Below are 20578 nucleotides of genomic sequence, written 5' to 3'. Positions count from 1 at the left end.
ATCGGGATCAGGTAACACAAACGGCGCACAGCATGAACTTGATATTTTTTTGCGGATCCAGGAATATGCAAAGTGCCGTTCCAAAAGACCTCAAGCTGCACCAGTTGCAGTCCAATTTGGCTCGGTTGTTGTTGTCACCATGATAACCATCTTGCTGGCACTCCGAAGAATACGAAATATTGACTTGCTGCTGGTGTGTTTATGTTGTGGCAAAAAAGGCAGTGAAATCGAATAGGGCCAAGGTGCCGACACAACAAATTACATGCAAATTAGTTTCCAGAGATTCTGTCGCAGATCATCTTTTTTCGATTGGTCTTTAAAGGAAAGAACTCTGGTTGTGAGTAGTAAGGCTAGCATAGGTTTATAAAAAGCATCTTGTAAGTTATATCCAGAATAAATCATCCAACACAGTTTGAGAGCTATTGCTGCTGTAGGTTTTAAAATAAGCCCAAAAGTGTGCTTGCTTATAAACATACAAGTTAACATACAATTGAAAACTAACCAACATGTTTGTAAAATCATATAATGTTTTTGTATTTATAACGAATATTTTGTCTGTGTTTAATCAAGTTAACCGAACGGAATATAATTATAATTATAATTATGTTCTCGGCATACTAAAGTAACCAGTTTTAAAAGTGAGCCACATACATTGCTGAATACTTCACTTATCTATATGCCAAACAATTTACCAACAGGTTACCAAAATAATAAGCCAACAAACTTTTTTATGTTGTCTTTTTTTTTTGCTGTGCAGTAGGAAAACTTTTCCGTTCCGCAAAATAAATCAAATTAAATTCTGTTGACGCACGCACAAAATGCAAATTTTCTTCGCTTCCTAAAAGTATGCAACATGCGGGAAAAGAAATTGCTAGGAAAATGGCAAGGGAAAAATTTATCAGAGGGCTTACTTTTCCTTTGCGCCTCCTTTTTATACTTATTTTGTTGTGTGATGTAATAACTAACACGCTCAGCCAATTATATGGAATATGTTTGTTCTATTCTAGGTCGCTGCTGTCGTCATTGTCCTAAGCATACAATGGATTTTTGTGTGAATAGTGCGTAAACGTATCGAATCAGAGGCATCAGCCGTCAACAAGCGGCTCCCACTTCAGTTTCTGGCCGGTTACCAAGCGAAAAAGAAGTTACCAAAATGTAGCACTGTGACTATGAAGAGTTAATAAGCAAAGCAAAAGCTGGTGAAAATACAGGACAACTTATAGCCATACAAATTAGTTAATTAATTACTGGAGGTAAGATAAGATGACTACCATTCATCATTATTGTTGAACTTGATTATACTAAAAGCATATGTATTTATAAATAATTTATAAGTACAGGCTTAGTGGATTAGTAAAACACAAAATTTATATGAACACAAATATAACTTTTCCAATTCGGATTTAGACTTCGGTCCCAGGCTTCAGCCCACACAGAAGACCTCTTTATTTTTCTGTCAACATTGAATAATTTGTGCTGCGACCACAACAAAGTGCTAGACATTTCTTCCTGGTCTCGTTTACACAACTCACTTACACTTACAGCCTCCATTGTCCGACTAATTTCCACTCGACTTTCTTTCTAACTATGTATGATGAACCGCATGCCTTTCCATCCCATGGCATTCCGCTATTTAAAAGTGGACAACCCACACAAAGATCTCCGATCGGGTCGTTGCATCTTTCTTTCTTTTCTCTACTGGTCAGCCAGCAATTTACAGTGCACATTGCGCCAATTGCTATTAATTTATGAGCTCTGGGCAGAGAGTGTCAATTATACTATAAAAAGAAGATAGCAAACAAGACACAATAATAAAAATATCATCGAGACGAATCGCACGCGACTCATGTCACATTCTGTGAACCGAAATATTCTCATGTTTATTCCCATTCCTGGCCGTTAGTTCAGTTATTTTTGATCAAAGATGGGTCATCTGGGGCAAAGCTGCATTGGAAATGCAAATATTTCACTTGATATTATTGGCACTAAAAAAAGAGAACATTTATTTTTGTGAGCCAATTGTTTTCGAATGATATAAATTATTATATATATTCAATTCAAAAAAACATAAATATTATGGGGTTTGTTGTGACACTAAATATCTATCTATCAATTTCCTTTATTATGAATGATAAAGTCTGTGATTTTATGGTACATGGATATTTATTTCCGTAATTTCCTATTCAGGATACAAGACCAAACTACAATTATGCTACCTTGAACAGTCCCAAATAATTTATAAATAATACTTAACAATTGCTTGCGACTCGAGCTGACAGATCAACTTGTTGACCTCTGGTTATTATCCATTATTTCTAACATTGATTGCAGCACCGATCCGTTAATGCTGCCGAAATCAAGCATAAATAATTGTCAAATATGTATATTCATTCGCCGTGTTGCTGTCGTCGGAGATGTCCATCAAAATGGCTCATTGAGTTGTCTACTCCGTGGATTTGCCTAGATTGCTGTTTTGTTGAGCTATACTATAATGTTGCTGCTGTTGTGCATGTTGATGTTGCTATTGTGTTGTTGCTGCCGTTTGGCGTTTGGCGCGTGAGTTAAAACGTCAAACTGTCAGTTTCAACAATTGTCAACATGGTGGCTGTCTTTCTAGCTGTTTGGCTTTATTTGGTTGTCGTCTATCGTGCGTGTTTTCAGTGCAGTGCGATGCGCATTTCTCACCGCTTACATTTCCTGATTTTCCGTACATTTCTTTCTTAACACTTTTCGCTGTGACGCATCTCGCTCTATAGAAGCGTTCCAAAAGTGACGTTCTGCACGTTTCGCTGTTTTGTTTGTCTTTTCGTCGATTTCCCGTCGCTTCTGCACGTTTCCCTGCCGAATGTCACGAGCGGTGCATGCTCAAGTGGGTCACCAGCGGATGGGTCACCAGCCGAAGGGTGGGGCAATGGGTGGTTCGTGGCTCTGGCTTTGGGCTTGATTAGCCGGCGTCTTAACCACTTATCCCCGAGCCCAGCCAAAGCCAACTTAGTGTCAGCTAGGTGCACAAAAATAGACACGTTAACCCATTAGTCACCTGTCTAAAAAACGATTTCCTATATGAACATGTAGACCAAACGGAAGACATTGAAAACTTAAGAGATGTTTGACCTAGGGTATTTTTGTTTATATCAGCTAAAGAAATGTCTTTTAGGAACTAAGAGCTTTAAAAATAGAAAACAAAAAGAAAAACAAATTTTTTAATATATATTTTTGTTGTTTATTTTAGAACTCTGAATGTCATCTCTCTTACGCAATTTTTGAAGTAAAGATATATCTTTTTAATTAAAATTTCAATAGTTTTTATTGTAGATACATTTCTCGCTCACATTTCCAAAATTTTTTATTTTGTTAATATACTTTCTCAGTTTAATGTGCGGTATTTAGTGGGTTAAACCCCCAACCAGTACAATCACATGGGTAGCACCTGCGTTGTCACGTGCCTCCTGCACCACCTCATTCACCACCTCATCTTTCTTGGCCAAGTCTCTTTCATTTATTTTCCCAGCTGGAAATCAATATCCATTCAAATCCCGCCTGGCGGAGCTTAGTTCTCGCCTCAATTGCAAATGACCAGGCGACGCTGAGGTTGTCGTTGTCTGGGTTCATTTTCTGGTTTTGTTCAGGTTCTGTTTCAGCTTCTGCTGCTAGTCGGAAATCGAGGCTTTTAAGCGGATTAGTTTGACTTTGCAAGCTGAGTCCCGGGCCAAGTGTCTTTTTTTTGTCTGGATGTTGTCGCCACATCGAGAAAATCGATAGGGTATTGTACTCGAGAAGGTTGCTATCTAATTGTCGGAAAGGTGAGAGAGACGTTTATTTGCCGAAGTCAAGACTAGTTAATAGTGCTTATCTCAAGATAGCAAAGCTTTTGATGAAGCCAATTAAGTTACCCCAATGAAAAATCTTTTGGAATTTGTTTAAAGCTAAAAACACACTTTTTTAATTGATATGATTTTATTTAATTTTTTACCTGAATCCTTAGTCACAATACATAGCACTCAAAGAAAATGATTAGAAGTATCTTAAAAGTAACTTTTCTAAATAAAAAGTAAGTAAGTACCTTTTTTTATTCACCAAGTGAAAATGCTGATTTGCAATTTAAAATGCCACTAATGCAAATTGAATTTGGCAGCCCCAGCCACCCATGGTCTTTATCCGCCCGCCTCTTTTAAGTCGCCCCATTTCACGCCTCGATTACACACCTTTCGGGCATATAAACGAGTTGATTTATTTTAATGAGGCTTTCTTTTGGCCAGACACACCGATCGAGTTGCCCCCTAACCAAATTTGGGCGTCTTGCGCACGTGGGGGCGGGCCAAAGACTAAAAAAAAAATACAAAAACGACATTGGGTGAAAGCAGGAAATACAAGGTCTGGCCAAATCGATGGTGTTTACGTCCTTGCTCCACAAAGCGGTCGGGAAAAAAGCCACACAATGGGCATAGCTGTCAAAATTGACAAGCGACGCTGGCCAAATGAATCAGATATCCATTACTCATTGCTTTACGCAAATTGTGTGTGCGCGCGCATTTGTTATTTATTTTTGAATTTAGCAACAGATTTAACCGGCTAACGGTGAAAACGGGTTACCGACGCCCTGACGCATGTGCAAATTACAAAATCTTGCGAAATTACAGCACCGACGGAGGATGGAGTGCCAGAAGACACTCTTCGTCTGTCACGTAATGGGACTCGTTTCTGCACTTGAATCCAAGTCAAGTTGGTCGCTTTTGTGAAAGAAAGTGCGTGTGAGTAGAATGTGAAAAAGGCAAAGTACAAATTAAATGCGGAACGGAGCTGAAAAATCAAAACAAAGAAAACAGACAGCAAAACCGGAAAGAAAATACACTTTCGAGGTCGATTCATAAATAAACTAACAGTATTTTTAATGGTAATTTATTATAAAGTAATTTGTATACTTATATGTTTCTTTTTAAAAATCAAAATATTAGATTTAAAATTTGTATGAATTTATTTTTCTATTTGAAATGCCCCTAAGTAATATTTAGCTACTGTTTTATTTATCTTAGTTGCAAGACTTTAGTTAAAACCTTTATACCCTTCAAAAGCGTGTTACAAGCGAAAGTATTTCATGTAGCCTAAATGTTATATTAACAACAAAGACAATAAAATGTCCGAATGATGGGAAGTCGTAATTTTCACAAATTACCTCTGTTCGAAATGATTTGAGTGAGAAGGAGGATCGTCGCTCCAGGCACGGAATTGCCACTCCAAAGTGGGTTAATTGCGCAAAATGTGTTCCATATTAAGGTGTAAATTGTTATCAATTTTGCTGGTGGTGACCCAAATTGACGCCCAATGAGCAGGCAGAATTTGTATTCGTTTATTTGCTGATCTGCCAATAATTGCGTTCATTATGATGAGGAATTGCAGAATGGAATATTGCAAATAGAGCACTAAAGTATAGAACAGCAAATAAAGAAGTTTCATTGCCGTAGGAGCTTGTTTAATTATCCTCAATATTTGAAGGTTAACAAGAAAATACTCCAAACAAATCGTAATTTATTTTCTTTTCCTTTTATATTACGGCAATGGTTGTTATTAAGTTCAATTTATAGCTATTTTAAGTCATTTTGAATGACAGATTCCGTTCCGGCCAATCCCATTAGTCAAACTCACCCAAGTAAATTGTCAATTAAAACCAAAATGTTCTACCCACGCTAATTTCAAGATGTGGCACCCAAAATTTAAGATAAATGAGCTCTAATTTTTCACACATTTCACTTTTGAGTGCACCGACCCAATGCATTTACTCAACCGCCGCAAACGCAAGGCAAGAAGGAAATATTTATAAATATTTTCTAAATATAAAGTCAATGAAAACTTTTTTTCTAAGACTTTTCGACACCGCAATTTGTTAACAATTTTCACACGCTGCCGTTTGACAGCGACCACGCCCCCACATAAATCGTTTGGCCCCCGAAATGCGTGGAAACCATTAGTCAGGTTCGTCTGACCGAAAAACACTTTGAATGCTCTTCACATATCTTTAAGGTTGCACTTGCATTTGGAAATATTGTTTACTGAGCCGGTTGGAAATATATTTTGCAAGCTCTTATGCATCTATTTTATAATACATTTTATGGAGGGGTAAGGAGTACATGCAAATCCAATGTGAGATTTGCATTTAACGCAATTTTACTTCATTTCGCTGACAGTTCAATAAAGTCGGGAGACAAGGTAGCACCATGTGGTGCGCAGATGCTCCACTGGTTGCAAATCCTCCTTCAAATCCCCTCCAGTTTTCAAGGAAGGGTGCAACATATTGATTGCCTTGTGCAATTTGTATTATCGTTGCAAGGTTTTATTTTTCTTCTCGTGTTGCCACGAGTTTCCTTGGTCGGTGTTTATTGTTCTTAAACCAATAATGCAATAAACAGAATTAACCTTAATGCAAGTCCATGGAAAATTGCTCCAGATTTATCTGGCTGTGCCTCACCTTGTTTGGATGTGGTGGCTGGTGGGTGACCTCCACAGATGGTCAATTGCAACGTGTTGAAAGTATATTGCATATGCATATTGGACTTACAAAAATCTAAAATTAATATTAAAAATAAAGCAACGATTTTTACATACGATAAAATATAATCCGCAAAGTAAACATTTTGTGATGTATAATATAAATATGCAATTTAAAGTTTGAGTTTGTGTGGGTGGTTTATGTGCACAATATGAATTTAAATTCAGTGGCTTATACAAATCTTGATAATCGCTTGATAAGATCTCTTATAGGCATTTTGAACTTCATTTCAATTCATTGGTTAACCCTTACATAACCCCAATCAAACCAAATGCAAGCCCATCCAGTAATTCAAGTCAATCCAATCAAAAGTCGCCCACATCTTCCCCCTGAAAAAGATTCCAGATTTCATGAATATTTATGCGAGACGACTTGAACCTTGGCCACTAGGCAACCCATTCGACTAGTCTTCGGCTAAACTCCAGCCAATAAACTCCAAATTCAATTCAATTTCCATGTGTTGCATTCGTTTCTTGTTTATATTTACAGTAACAGGAAAACGGAACGAAAAACCAAAATTAAAATAAAACCGACTTCGAAATGGCGCTTATCTGACAACACAACAAAAACCAACCGACACAAAACATATCGTAATATTTAAACGAAACTAAACGAACCGAACTAAAGTCTGGGGGGCGTCGGAGAGTGAAAGTGCCAAAACGCAAGAAGAAGAGTGATATGCACTGAGAAAAAGTAGGGAGTTTTAAAATAATATTATTAGAATTTAAACATTTGTATTAATGTGGATTTACTATTATATGCATTTGAATGTCTTTCTGTTTATTAAAACAAAAGCTTGAAAATAGACCGACAAATATTGTAAGTCAATTTAATTAATTTATTATATCGTAAGAAACGTAATTGTGATTTATAAAACATACATTTTAAAATAGAAATCAAAAATATAGAAAATGGTTATTTATTTTTATTGTGATTTTTTTGAAAATGAATAAAATCTTCAAGAATTTATTTTTTTTTTACTGCTATAAAATTATGTTTTAAATAATTTTGTTAGGTTTTGATCTTTAAGTTGTTAATATTTTGTGACAATTTCAAAAAAAGTTTTTTGTGTGAAAAGAAACGAGTGAGACACAATAACAAATAAACAAAAACGCACTGCATTGGATAGCCCCCTCCCCTTCGCCCCTCCTCAAAAGTCTCTGATTACCACACTCAACGGTAGCAGCAGCTGTGGGAACACCACCCCCTTTTAACTCCTCAACAACCCCCCTCCCCCTTTAGAGACTGCAGTTTTTCAAGCGTGCAAGTGAAATTTTCCATATGAGGCAACGTCAGTGAAATTTTCGTTTTCGTCTTGAAGCAGCAAAAACCGAAATTGAATTTACTCGTACTTCTCTTTTCTGACGATGGCGCGTGCGTTTTGTTTACAATTGCAGCCTTTTGTTATTGTTATTATCTCTAGTTGCTGTTTGTTGTTAGTGTGCCTGTTGCTGATGATGATGCTGCTGTTTTTTTGCTGTTGTTATTGTCAGTCATTGACTGCACTCATTGTTGTTGCACCGGCAGCTATATCTCAACAAGATCATGAGGGGCAACTCAATAACTGATTTCCACTTGCGCTTGCTTCATCAGTTTCCCTTGTTTAGGCGAGAAGAAAAATTATTTTCCGATGCGGATCACCAAGGTGAAAAACGTCTGTTGCAGCTATTTGTTTGTTTTTGTTTAAAAAATTGGGGAGTGTACATTTATAATTTATTAAAGATATTTATTTTGTGAATAGTAGCTGATTTTTCAAATCAAAATCGAATTAAACAAGAAGATTGTTGGGTTTTCTTATATCGAAATCTTTTCATTATCATTTTTACGATTTCTAAACATTCTACAAGTACATTTATTAAAACTGTTATTGTTTTGAACTCTTTACTTAAGATGTTATTAGTAATTATTATAAAATATAACGTTTAATTGGTATTGTTCCAAAACTTATCTTTAGTTAGAAAATTAAATTTAATTGTTGTGTTATTCTAAAAACTTTAAATAATATCGCAGAGGTCTTATACAAATTTTAATAAAACTAGAATTTAAAGTACACACTAGTCTCTATTTATTATCTATTTTTTTATTCAAATCCTTATTTTTCTGGCTATAAATATCCCTTCTTAGACTTTTCGCACGCACAAGCAGTGTGGGTGACTTAAGCCATTTTGGGATTAGAGTTCCCACGTCCCGTATTGACGTCATAGTGTTGAGTAAGTGTCAGCACCAGAAACCCAACTCTTGTATAACAGTGGGGAGTCTGTGCGCACAAGTCTGACGTCATTGATGATGGGAAGTGAGTGAGAAGAATGTTAATGTCAGCCACAGATTTTGTTCGTAACAGACACGAAATGTTGGTAACATTGCATAACTGTTGAGTTTTTAAAGATGCAGTTTGAGTGGAGAAATTGAGAGAGAGAGAGGGAGAGAGAAGGCACATTGCGCATACGCCGTGAGTGTCCTTCGGCTTTTTTGGCAAACAGCTGTGGATGCTGCTCCTGGCAGCAGAACTTCAACAGTGACGTCTCCTTGAACTCAACATTTGCCGAGGCCATTGGACAGAGACGGCTGCACAGCATCCATCGAAATTCGCAGTCGTATACCTTGGGTATCTATGTGTTCCCCCGAGAGTACCATAATGTGTACATCAAAAAGGCATTTTAATTATTTCCCTGGCCCAACTAGGTAGGCAACAGTTTCAACAGTCAGCTGACCATCTAGGCTTTCCTTTTTGCAGTTTTTAATTATTTACAAGTCCACTAAAAGGTCAAGAAAAGCTAAACGTAAAACTGGTCTATTTTGCGTTTTATTTTTGCATTTGCAGTTAAAGTTTCTTTTACAAGATATAAATATTTTTTAAGAAAATAAGAAAAATAAATCTTTTAAAAGTGAACACCACACTTAACAATTTTTTTATTTTTAAAGGCTCATTGAAAATAAAATACCTAGCTTCCAAAGGAAAAAAAATACCACCCCAAAACCAAGCCAAAGTAAAAGCATGTCCTTTTGCTTTTCTCTTTGCGTACTCAAGGCTGCCCATGACCAATAAAAAACACATTGTATGGTCCAACAGTCGTAATCAAGCCACCCAATTTCCCAACCTCACCCAACACATTTGGCGGCCGAAAAATTCAGCTAAAAGGACTCCCAACAGACGGCGGCAAGAACAACATTGTGGTAGATACGAATCGATAAAATTAAAAGGCTACAGTCAACAGAGGATGCCAAAATTCAGCCCCCAGACAAACGGAACGAGATAGACACCGGAAAAGTGAGGGGGAGGTATGCGTTGGCCAGTACGAGCACAAATTTTCTAAAAAGGAAACCAAATGGATGCTTTGGCTAGAACATAGAAATGGTTTCTGCATTTCAGCTTTATTTTTTTTTTTTGGTGAAACTGAAAGTGCTGCCAAGTTTCCGCCTAATTAGGCTAAAATGTTGTACTAGGGAAAAATGGGATGCTGACTTGTCTGGCGAATGTATCCTGTTTCGAAACGAATCTCGACGATGACTCATCCAGGCTGTTGACGTAGGCTTTTTGCCAGGACTTTGCTCCCTCTTGCCATCCTCTCTTTCTTCATTTTCTTCTCCCTGTATGTATATGGAAAGTACTTTGCTTAGGGGAACAGGAGAAAGTGATAAATAAAGTGTGTCTGAATTACAAATTATACATAAGTACACCCTTATATACTGTTTCTTGCTTGCCTTTGGCCAAAAAGAGGCTGTTGATTGCTGTTTGGGATTTTCTCAGTTGAGCCTGGGGCAATTTTGCCTAATGCCTGGCAATTCCAGAATAACAATTTGTGGCTTTAAAACCTTATTTTCATTTTATCGCATATTTACCGACGTTGCAAAATAACACAAAATTAGTTTTAAGCCCTCAAATTATGTACTCTTTGTCGGACAGGAATATTAAACCAATTAAGTATTATTATTGTTAGATAGAACCAAATATTTTCACAATTAAAATGCTGTCTATTATCAAAATTTAAATTCTGCTAAAACTTAAATTAATTGGCTTAGCATATTTGTTCCAATTAAATAGCTGTATATATATGTAGCTACATTAAATTACCATTTCCATGTCTAATCTCGAATCAAAGCTTAATTATTTGACACAACAAATTTAGCCCAACAAAAAGCCTATCTTGTCGAAAATTCGTTTTGTAATTTATCTTAATCTGTTACTCTTCACACCGTTGCGTCGCGCCAAAAATTGCCGATATAATTTGTGAGTGAACTATTAACGTGGCTATAAATCCGCACATGGCAACCGTTGGGGAACATGTTCCCCTTCCCGTTTGCCTCAATCAATTAATTTCAATCTAAACATGCCGACACGGACACACATTCGCTTAGTTCGCGAGCATCGTCACTCATACGCCCCGTGCGCCGCCGTTCCGCCTTCTATTCAACGCCAAAGTTTATTCACATTGCGGCAAATTTGCCTCTTTTTATTATAATTTAATTTTCCATGGCGCACTCACATCGCCGGATTTTGTATCTCTATGTAACCTGTATCATAGCTTTGTTATGCCAATATAAATGCAAATCTCTGATGCCAAATCTCATATAGTTTATTCTCCGAATCTTTGCTCCCCTCAGCCATTTGCCACCCACTCAAAATAAGGCACACGATTTTGGAAAGCGTTTTCGGGCGTCAGGCGTGACGGTCAATGATCACTTTTGGGCAACGAATGCCGTCGCAGCAACAACAAATTTGATCATCTATTGCCCATTAATCTTGTTGTTGCCGGTGTTGACGCACTCTAATAATTTTGGTAAACGCTGTTTGGGCAATTTCCAGCATTAAATATTTCTTTTTTTTTTTTTGGCAGCTGGACAAAGTTTGTTTAATACAGTTAGCGTTCAGGTATGCTGACTAAATGAGTGGGAATTCCCATATAGAAAAGAGTATCCAACTCACTTGGAAAGATGAATAATATATTTACAAATAATATTTGTTATTGTTAGAAATAGTTTTTTTTATTTAAGAGCAGCGCTTGAAATGTTATCTTGCTATTTTTTATGTTAGTATTAATCAAAACTACACTATAAATATTTAAACTGAAGTTTATTTAAATTACACATGTGATTTGGCAATAAGTAAATAACTAAAGTAATCAAAATATAATATATAATTGTTTAAGTAGTTATAGTCCTATAGAACATTTTTACTTTACAATTGAAAATTAATAAGAAATATTCTCTTTTATTGCTGTGGTTTATGTAATAACTTAAAAATATGAAAATAAAATACACAACTGATAAAACATAAATTTGGAGAGGAAGCTAAAAAACATTATATATTTTATCTTCTTTTATTTATATTTGTTTTTGACCAAAGAGCATTCCCCGCTTGGTGTGTTATGTCTATCCCCATATTTTCCCTTCTCCCAACAATAGCCTTTACAGACTCTTTAATAATTTAATTTAGTTGGGAAAATTGAACACGCAAAGCTTGTGGCCCCATCGTTCGATCGCCCAATCCTCATTTCTCACTCCTGGACAGGGCATTTTTCGCAGCAGTTTGCTGGCATGCAATCTGTCCATAAGATACTTTTACTTGCTATCCTTTACAATGCGACGACTTCCGTTTTTAATCGGACTGGGCTGCGATTTCCGCTTTGGACGTTCAATGACTCTGGATTGGACAAAACTTTTGCGTGACTCGAAAAACCTCATGAGAGTTATATGCTTGCATGGATAGAAATAAATATAATATATAAAATAAATTACTCACAAAGCCGTCGATTCATAAAGTGTGAGCCGCGCCTGTCTGGACATGTCACAGTCGTCCACTTGTTGATTAATAGGCAAAAGCGAAATCTCTCCCCGAGTTCAGGTTGCTGACCTTCTCGCCGTTTTCCCATTTCCTTGTGCTTTGTTTGGCACCGTTCCCGCTCCGGCGCTACCCCAAATTAATTGAGTAATGCGAAATATATCGTGAAAAAATATGTACGTTGGCTACTTTCATCCGAAACCGGCTTCCGTGTGCTGTGTATCATGAAAACAACGGGAAATATATTGAAACATCTTTGGTTTTTTCTTGTATTTCTGAGTATTTTTGATCCTCTTACAATTTGTCAGGTGTATAATGCATTCGAAGAATTATTTTCCTCTTTATTTGGTCGGCCAACAGAAAGTGACTCAATTAAGAGATTGTTAAAAAGCTATAACAAAAAATTCACTGAAAATTTATGAAACATTCTTAATGATTGTGAGTTCATTAATAAAATCAGAAATTATATGACCAATTAATGAGACAAGAGAGCCAAATAAAAATTTTTGAATATCAGTACATTTTTAAACTTTTGTAAGTCATCAAAAGTTAGAAAATGTAAGTGAAGGTTTTTGGTCACTTTTCGGCAGAGCCATTTTTCGAAAATTTGGAAAGACGAAAAATCGACCTAAAAATACAAACCATGATGAGTACACAGATTTTTAGGGAATTAAACCACAATCATTTTGAAGTATGCCACTTTAAAGTCGGATTTCTGAAAGAAAAGTTATGGGCTTAAAAGTGCAGGTTTTTGGTCATTTTTCTGCAAACCCATTTTTCGAAAATGTTGAAAATTTAAAAATGACGAAAAATAATGAAAATGGGAATTTCGGATTTTACTAAGTGCCACTAATCCGTATTTTATATTTGCAACCTCCGCACTTATTTTATATCCAATCCCTTTACATCAATCATTAGCTGCATATCTTTACTATTCCTTTACAGCCTGAAACTGACAGTTGAATCCTAGGAAGTCTTGTCCTGCTGGTCTGTCCTTCGATTTGCCTACATTTATTCTGCCGCATCGTGGCAATCCGCACGTGATTGAGTGTCTGACATTTGCAAACACCGAGGGACAGACAGATAAACTGGAAGCTAAGTCGAAAGGCCCAAGATGGATATCGTGTATGGTGGAGACTCCCCCTTTGGCTACTGATGATGCATCAGTAGCAACTCATTAATTCCAGATGAGGTGCTACGCCTTCTCTCCTCCTCAAACCCCACAAATGAGTGCGCATTAAAATTAATGGGTATTCATTAGGAGCAGGGGTTTCATACTCACTTTCGGTTGATTCTCCGCCTGCCACTAGCAAAAGTTCAAGGTTGGCAAGTGCTCACATGGAAAGGTGGATCAACTTGTAAATATATTTCGCAAGAATTTTCTCCAAGTCGGTATTTTTGCTCAATTTTCTCGAATGAATTCCGCATTTCAATTTCCCACTTTGCAATTGATATACAAAGCTCGTAAAATGCACATAAATTTAGTGGCTCAGCATTTGGCTTTGACTTTTCTTCTGATTTGTTTCTTAATATAATTTGGTGTGTAGTTTTCTCACTTTAATCCTTAGAAATTGCAATTTAAGAAGTTTTCCATTTTTCTCAATGTTTGTTATAGCAAAATGAAAAGAAAATGCTTTATAATTTTATTTAAGCTTTGTCCTTTTTTTAACCAGATCCAAAAATGTCGTTCTTTAAACTTTAATAATTTTAAACGTAAATTTTGAAAAGTATTTGTGTTCTTAGAGAATTCCTCGATTTTAAAAGATGCAGAAAGATGAAAAAGCTTCATAATTTTTTGTACAAAGAAAACCCCGAAATATTTAACAGCTTCCGTGTTTATTTTTGCACTTTTCACATTCATTCCAAGTTTGCTTAGATCATAACAGCCAGCCCTATATGGCGCCATTATATTCACACTTTTCCTGCCTCGGAAAAGTTTTCGAAACCATCTGGCTCATTCGAGTGCGTGCCTTAAAAATTTATTTTGCTTTCGCTGTTTGCATTGCACGAGCTTGTAGGAAAATCTTTTGTTTTTTTGCTTGGACTGCAACGCGTGCATTTTATAGTTTCTGAGTTGTTGAGTGAACGAACCGTGGGAGTAAAGGCTTCTATGCGCTTTTAGGCTAATTTCACGCTGCTCTAGAGCAAAAGAATGCAACCCAAAAGCGAGAATAGTTTATGATGCGTTCTATTTTCCTCATGTTTACGTCAAACCGTCATCAGGCAAAAAGCCAAATACTTAGAGTTGCAATAAAAAACGAACACAACATACGTGTTGCAAGTTGAAAACCTTTGCTATTTTAACCCTTGAAGCGTAATTAACCCATTAGGGTGTGCAGAAAGCGACCTTTAAGTGACGCAAACTGAAAGATTTCACTTACTTTGCGATTATGCTGTTCGTACCGAGAAAATGTAGTAATTTTCCCATTTTCATATTTTCGGCTTTTTAGTGGTATGTGGGTCGGTGCTGGGGAATCGCTTGGCTGATCTCCCCGGCGATTGTGTAAGGTCTATGTCTGGGTCGCACTTGTTGTTCGTGCCTTCTGGACTGTAAACTGGAGACCTCTATTTGAAGGTTTTAATTACGCCAATTGCACAGAGAGTAGGTCAAGTGGTGAAGACTATTTTTGCCCCGATACATGTGTGCAATTCGTATTATTCAAGATCAGGAAAAGTTTGAAGGTTGCGTTACTGAAATTTAGGTTCATTAATTAAATAACCAGGAAATCACATTAATTCAAAGCTTTTAAATTTCAGATGCAGACCTTAAAGTTATTTTTCCTCACCAATATAAATAATTGAAAATGGCACATATTCCAAATAAAGTCCCTCACATTTCTTTATATCATAAAACCCTTTTTTTTCTCAATAAAATCGTTATATTTATTTCGCTCAATTTGTGATGGCAACGAGTCGTAAAAAATCATCTCAACGCAGACTAGACGATGCACATATTTTTTGATGGGGAATTTACTCCCCCTTTACTCTTGTTGTGTGGCAATCGTGATATCGAATTACTTGGTGAATAGCTACTTGAGAGGCAGTTGCAGTCAAAGATGAAACATTTTTTGATTGCCATTTTGAAGAGGGCTAGAATTCACTCGCAATTAATCAACTTGCCACACATAACGGAATTTCTTTTATTGCTCTTTAAAAATTTCCCATTGGGGCATAAGCGCATAACCCCAGAGAACTTTTACATATTTCATCCTAAAAACCATTTTCCGCTTTGATTTATTTGGTTAATTTCCCATGGTTGGACTTCGACCAGGGTCTTTATGCTTGATGCGTTGCTGTCATGAACTTTCAGCTCAACCGGTTCTGGGTACTTGAGATTCGTTAGAGAATATAGAACTAAGATTCAAGAATCGAAAAAGGAGAAGGGAAAATTTTATCGCCAGCACTTTGATCTACTGTTTACATTACCAAAACATTTCTTCACTGAGCCACTCTTTCCATTTTCATTTCTATTTCTGTTTTGATTCTGGATCTGGTAATTAACATTCTGGTTGGGTACGAGCTTCGGATTTGATTCGTTGATTGCCCTGTGAAATAATTAATTTATGCGTACATTAACCGTTACTTGATAATGAGAAGCGGGCAGGGCAATCTCAGGGGGACTTGGTAGTCTTATCTCCTCTTTCAGAGCCGATTAAGTTCAAGTCTTCAAGTGCGGATGGAGCTTGGGTGTGTCGGAAAGTGTGAGGGGGAGGGGCCTATAGAGGGGTACCTCCAGTCTTGTAATTATTAACCGGACCAGACGTGAACAGTCGTTTCGGGGCAGAATATATTATATTTTTGTAACCCAAAACAATATGGCAAGCCTTTAAAAAAAATTGGATATCGCGCATGAGTAGCTATAATTCCCAAACGGTTCTAGCTGCAATTGTTTCCTATAAAAAAAGCTAAACTCGCTTTTTTTAGTTTTATTTCATTGAATATAATTGATTTAAATATTTGTTGATTTAAGAAAGTGTCTAAAGATGGCATAATTTAATCATTTTAATATTTAAAGTATATTTTTTTTCGGATAATAAAACATTTACGAATTTCATTCAATTCAAGCTAACGAGGTAGAAGTTTTTAATTTAGGAGCGCTATAAATAATACACAATATTTTGTTCATATGTTATTATATATGTTTTTACGTTATTACATATATATAATTCAAATTTTCATTAAAAAAATTTGTTGCTTTTGACTTTAGGTGACTCAAGTATAAATAAACCATTTATAGAGTCTACCAATAAAATAATAATTTACCCATTTTATTGGTAACATCCGCCGCTTAAAATGAAAACATAAAGTTCAATATTTTATTGGTCGTTCAAAATTTATTTTACTGTTATCTGGTTACAACAGTTTTATTGACTTGCCACGCACTGTATGACCACATACACCCGTAGCCCTACTCATTGTGATTAATTGTCAACATTTGCGGTGCGGTGAGGGAATATAATTTTACTGCGGCTCAAGCAACTATCCACAAAGGGCGTAACTTTGGGCATGGGGAACTTCCCCAAAGGAAAGGAGCTGGGGAAAGGGAAAGTTCGGAACAAACCAGACTAAATGAAGATTTACGTTCCGCTGGCGGCTCGGATATTTATGGAGCCAGAGCCAAGGAAGTGGAACACAAGTCTGGAGACGGACTCTTTTGGCAAAGTTTTTTTCATTCGCTGATCATAATGAGCTTTAATTATCCCATTACAATTGGACTTGGTATCAGGACTGAGTCACTGCAATGGAATCTGTGAATTAAAGTGTGATTAAGTATTCGGAATGATTTGTTAGCAATCTAACAATGATTAGTATTTGTTCAACTATGGTATTGACTCGGAGAATATAAAGGGAAAAAATTAAAGTGTTGTTTAAATTTTATTTTTGTTTATATTTAGCAATTTAGTTAAATTTTTTATAAAATTATTAATAAAACCAGATACCAGCAACTCATAAAAAACACAATCCATGGGAACTTCCCAATTATCTAGAACAATTACTTAATAATTATTTCAAAATGTATTCATCATTGTGTGACTAAACAAAAATATTAATGAATAAATGTAAATAAAGAATGAAGAATATGTATTGCTAATTTAAGAGTTCGAAGTTTTGACTTCTTCCATCACCTTTTCGCCCGAAGATTTCAAACTGCAGCTCTGCAGTCAGTTCCAATTATACTATTTCTTCCGATCAGTTCAATTAAGTAATAAGACGCCCGTCTACCATTAATTTTGTGAGAGTGGGAGGTATCCGTGGAAAAATCAACAGAAGCCAGAAGTTCTTTTCTTCGCTTCGAGAAGCGATGAGACAATGGCAACTCATCATCGAGTGACCGCAAGAAATATCATAATTTCTTTCCGAGAAATCAGCATAGGTCGCCAGACAAGACCGGAGCCCAACGCCAATGATAATGATTGCCATTGGCCAGGGGCGTGGGTTTGGCAGGGGTGCAAAGGGGGTCGTTGTCTCGTCGTTCCTTCGATTGAATCAAGACCCCGACGACGACCCCAGACAGGCAGCTAAATATACATGTAATCGAGGGAAAAGAGTGGAGGCAGAAAGTGCGTAGGATCTGCAAGATCAGGCGCAGACAATGCAGCTGCACTGGCACCCCCTCCCCAACCCTAATCCCCCGTAACCCCCTCCCGTTTCATCACACCCATTTGGTTGTTTTGATTTCTTTATGTTTTTTTGATAAATGCTGCTCATCATGTAATTTTAAACGCACCGCGCATGTTAAACAAACAATTTCCCGTGACAGTGTAAAATGGGCTTTAGGCCGTTAAGGCGCTAAAACACTAGGAAAAATGTAAAAATTCATTTCGAAATGCATTAAACATTTTTTAAAATAAGAAATAAAATCCTTTTTCTTAAAGATTTTATTACTTTAATGTATATTTATTAAAAAATTAAAAAAAAAAAATTTTTTAGAAGGAATTACTTATTATTTTTATATATTATGTAATATAGTTAATATTTTACTTTAGTAAATGTACGTATTTCGTAAATTTGTATTGCTTTAATAGAAAAATCTAAAGAAATGTTGTGCTTATTAGACTAAAAATCTTCATAAATGCAAGTTAATCGTCCAAATTGGTCACCATTTTTTTAGAGTGCAGGGTTTAACTAACGCTAAAGGGTCGACCAGTCGTCTGCGGGCCCTCCAGCGACCATTACAACATGACTCGCAAAGAAAGCGAGTGTTGAATGCAACTTTTATTTAATGTTTATTTTTTTTCTCTCTCTTGGACTTTTTCTTGTGGAAAGTCTTTTGGCCCGAAGGCAGGCCTAGGCCAAAAGAATCGTGTTGATGGATTTCTTCCTGTCGTAAGTGTTGTAAGCAAAAGATATGTCCAAAACATTCAACATTGCTGTGGGGCCTCCAGTTCCCTTAGTCTCTCCCTAATGGAAGTGGTTGCCTGTCTTTAAGTTTTTCTTACTTATTTTCTGCTGTTTTGACTTATCATTCAAGATGCGTTTTTTGGCCCGGGTGAATCTGTTGATGTGTTAAGATTCAGGTCTCTGACAACTTCACTATGATGGTGTGGACGCAATTATGAATTGTGGGAGAGTTCTGGATAGAACTTCTTTACAAGTAGGGTCGCAAATGGGTTGCATTCGGGAAGTGGTAAAAAATGAGTGGGAAATATGTTATTTGATAATATTAAGGTCATATCGCTTTGTTGTTGCTAACCTTCTAAACTAGATTTTTCAGATGACAAGAAAATAAATGAGCTTAGAATCCTACCTTCTAAATTTAGATGAGAGGAACATAAATAATAGCATAATCCTTATATTTCCTTTAAGGAAACTAGTTTTAAGATTCCATATTCAATTCTTTAAAAAATTCATATTTTATATCATCATATTAACAATCTAAATTATAACTTAAATTGAGCTCTTTTTATAGAATGCCCTCTTATTACCGCCTGAAATTTCTTCACTCGGTTCTTAAGCATATTTATTTATCTTTACTTTCCCGGAGTTTAAGGCAGGCCCCATTTCGATATGCAGGCGAGTCGATCCGTCATGTCGACAGCATTTTGAAGTCAGCTAAACCATATGTCTTCATCGCGTTTTATCATCGATTTTGTACGATAAATCTCAGAGACGTATCCTCAATAATTTTCCTGCTGATGTTTTCTCATGTGAAGTTGTGAGCTTGTTTTGGTTTCTTGTTTTCTTGGGGCTTGGTCTTCTTATACTCTTACAGAGGGTATTTTGTACCAATATGGTCCATTAATTTCGGATCTTACTACTTATATTCAACATCAACAATCGTTTAACACCTACAAAATTAAACAACGACTAAGAGATTTTGAAATTTACCTTAAACTAGATTATTTTTTAACATAAGTGAGTACATATAGATAGATTTTTTGATATCGGTTAACATTATGATATATATGCTGTAGATACAATCTTCGGACTTTTCCTTTAAGTTGAGAGGGTATAAGAACTTCGGCTTGGTGGCTTTGGTCTGTGTGTCTTTTGATTTCTAATTCCAGCTGTTGGCATGTTGTAATTTGAATAAACAAATTGTTGTTGCTGTTGAGGCTGCTGGTTGTTTTTTCTGTATTTTCTTTCTTTTTTTTGATAAGAACTGAAATGTGCCGCAGAAGATTGCGAGACCTCGATTTCTTTGTCTTGTTGACGCATTATCAGTACCGATTGCTAAATGTCAAACCAAAGCAGTTCCGGCTTTATATCAATTTTAGTCATTAATTATGTTATTATTTAAGCGCGTTTAAAATTAAACTGTTGTTTACAGTAACCCTGTTAGGTTAACAGTGCGATTTAAAGGCAACCACCCGCAGCGCTGTTAACAGCAGGAGAGCAAGCATAGAGAGAGAGGGAGAGAGTAAAACAGCCAGAAAGAAAGAGTTTGTATGTTTGCTTTTACTTTTTGTGTTTGCTTGGAGTGGGGCATAGATGTGTTTGCATATTGACATTACCTTTTGGAGTGTCGCTGCCTTTTGATATTTCAAGATCAGCAAATTTTCCTTGGAAAATTACAATTATCAATAGCCAAGGGGTGGTATTTGAATTCGATCGGTGGGTGTCTCTTGGGGGAAGGCCAATCAACCTCGTAATAATGCAATTTCAATGGCCATCGGTCGAATGCGGGTATCTTGTCGGAAACGCCTCGTGCTTCAAGTTTCATGTTTCGCATTCCCTCCCAAATAACCAAGTAATGAGCTGTCATTACGCACACCCATGAGGGTGGTTTCACTTGAGATTGCGGCATGCAACAT

This window comes from Drosophila rhopaloa, unplaced genomic scaffold, assembly GCF_018152115.1.
Source record: "Drosophila rhopaloa isolate 14029-0021.01 unplaced genomic scaffold, ASM1815211v1 contig_2, whole genome shotgun sequence".
In the NCBI taxonomy this organism is placed as follows: Eukaryota; Metazoa; Arthropoda; class Insecta; order Diptera; family Drosophilidae; genus Drosophila; species Drosophila rhopaloa.
Note: the sequence above shows the minus strand (reverse complement) of the source record.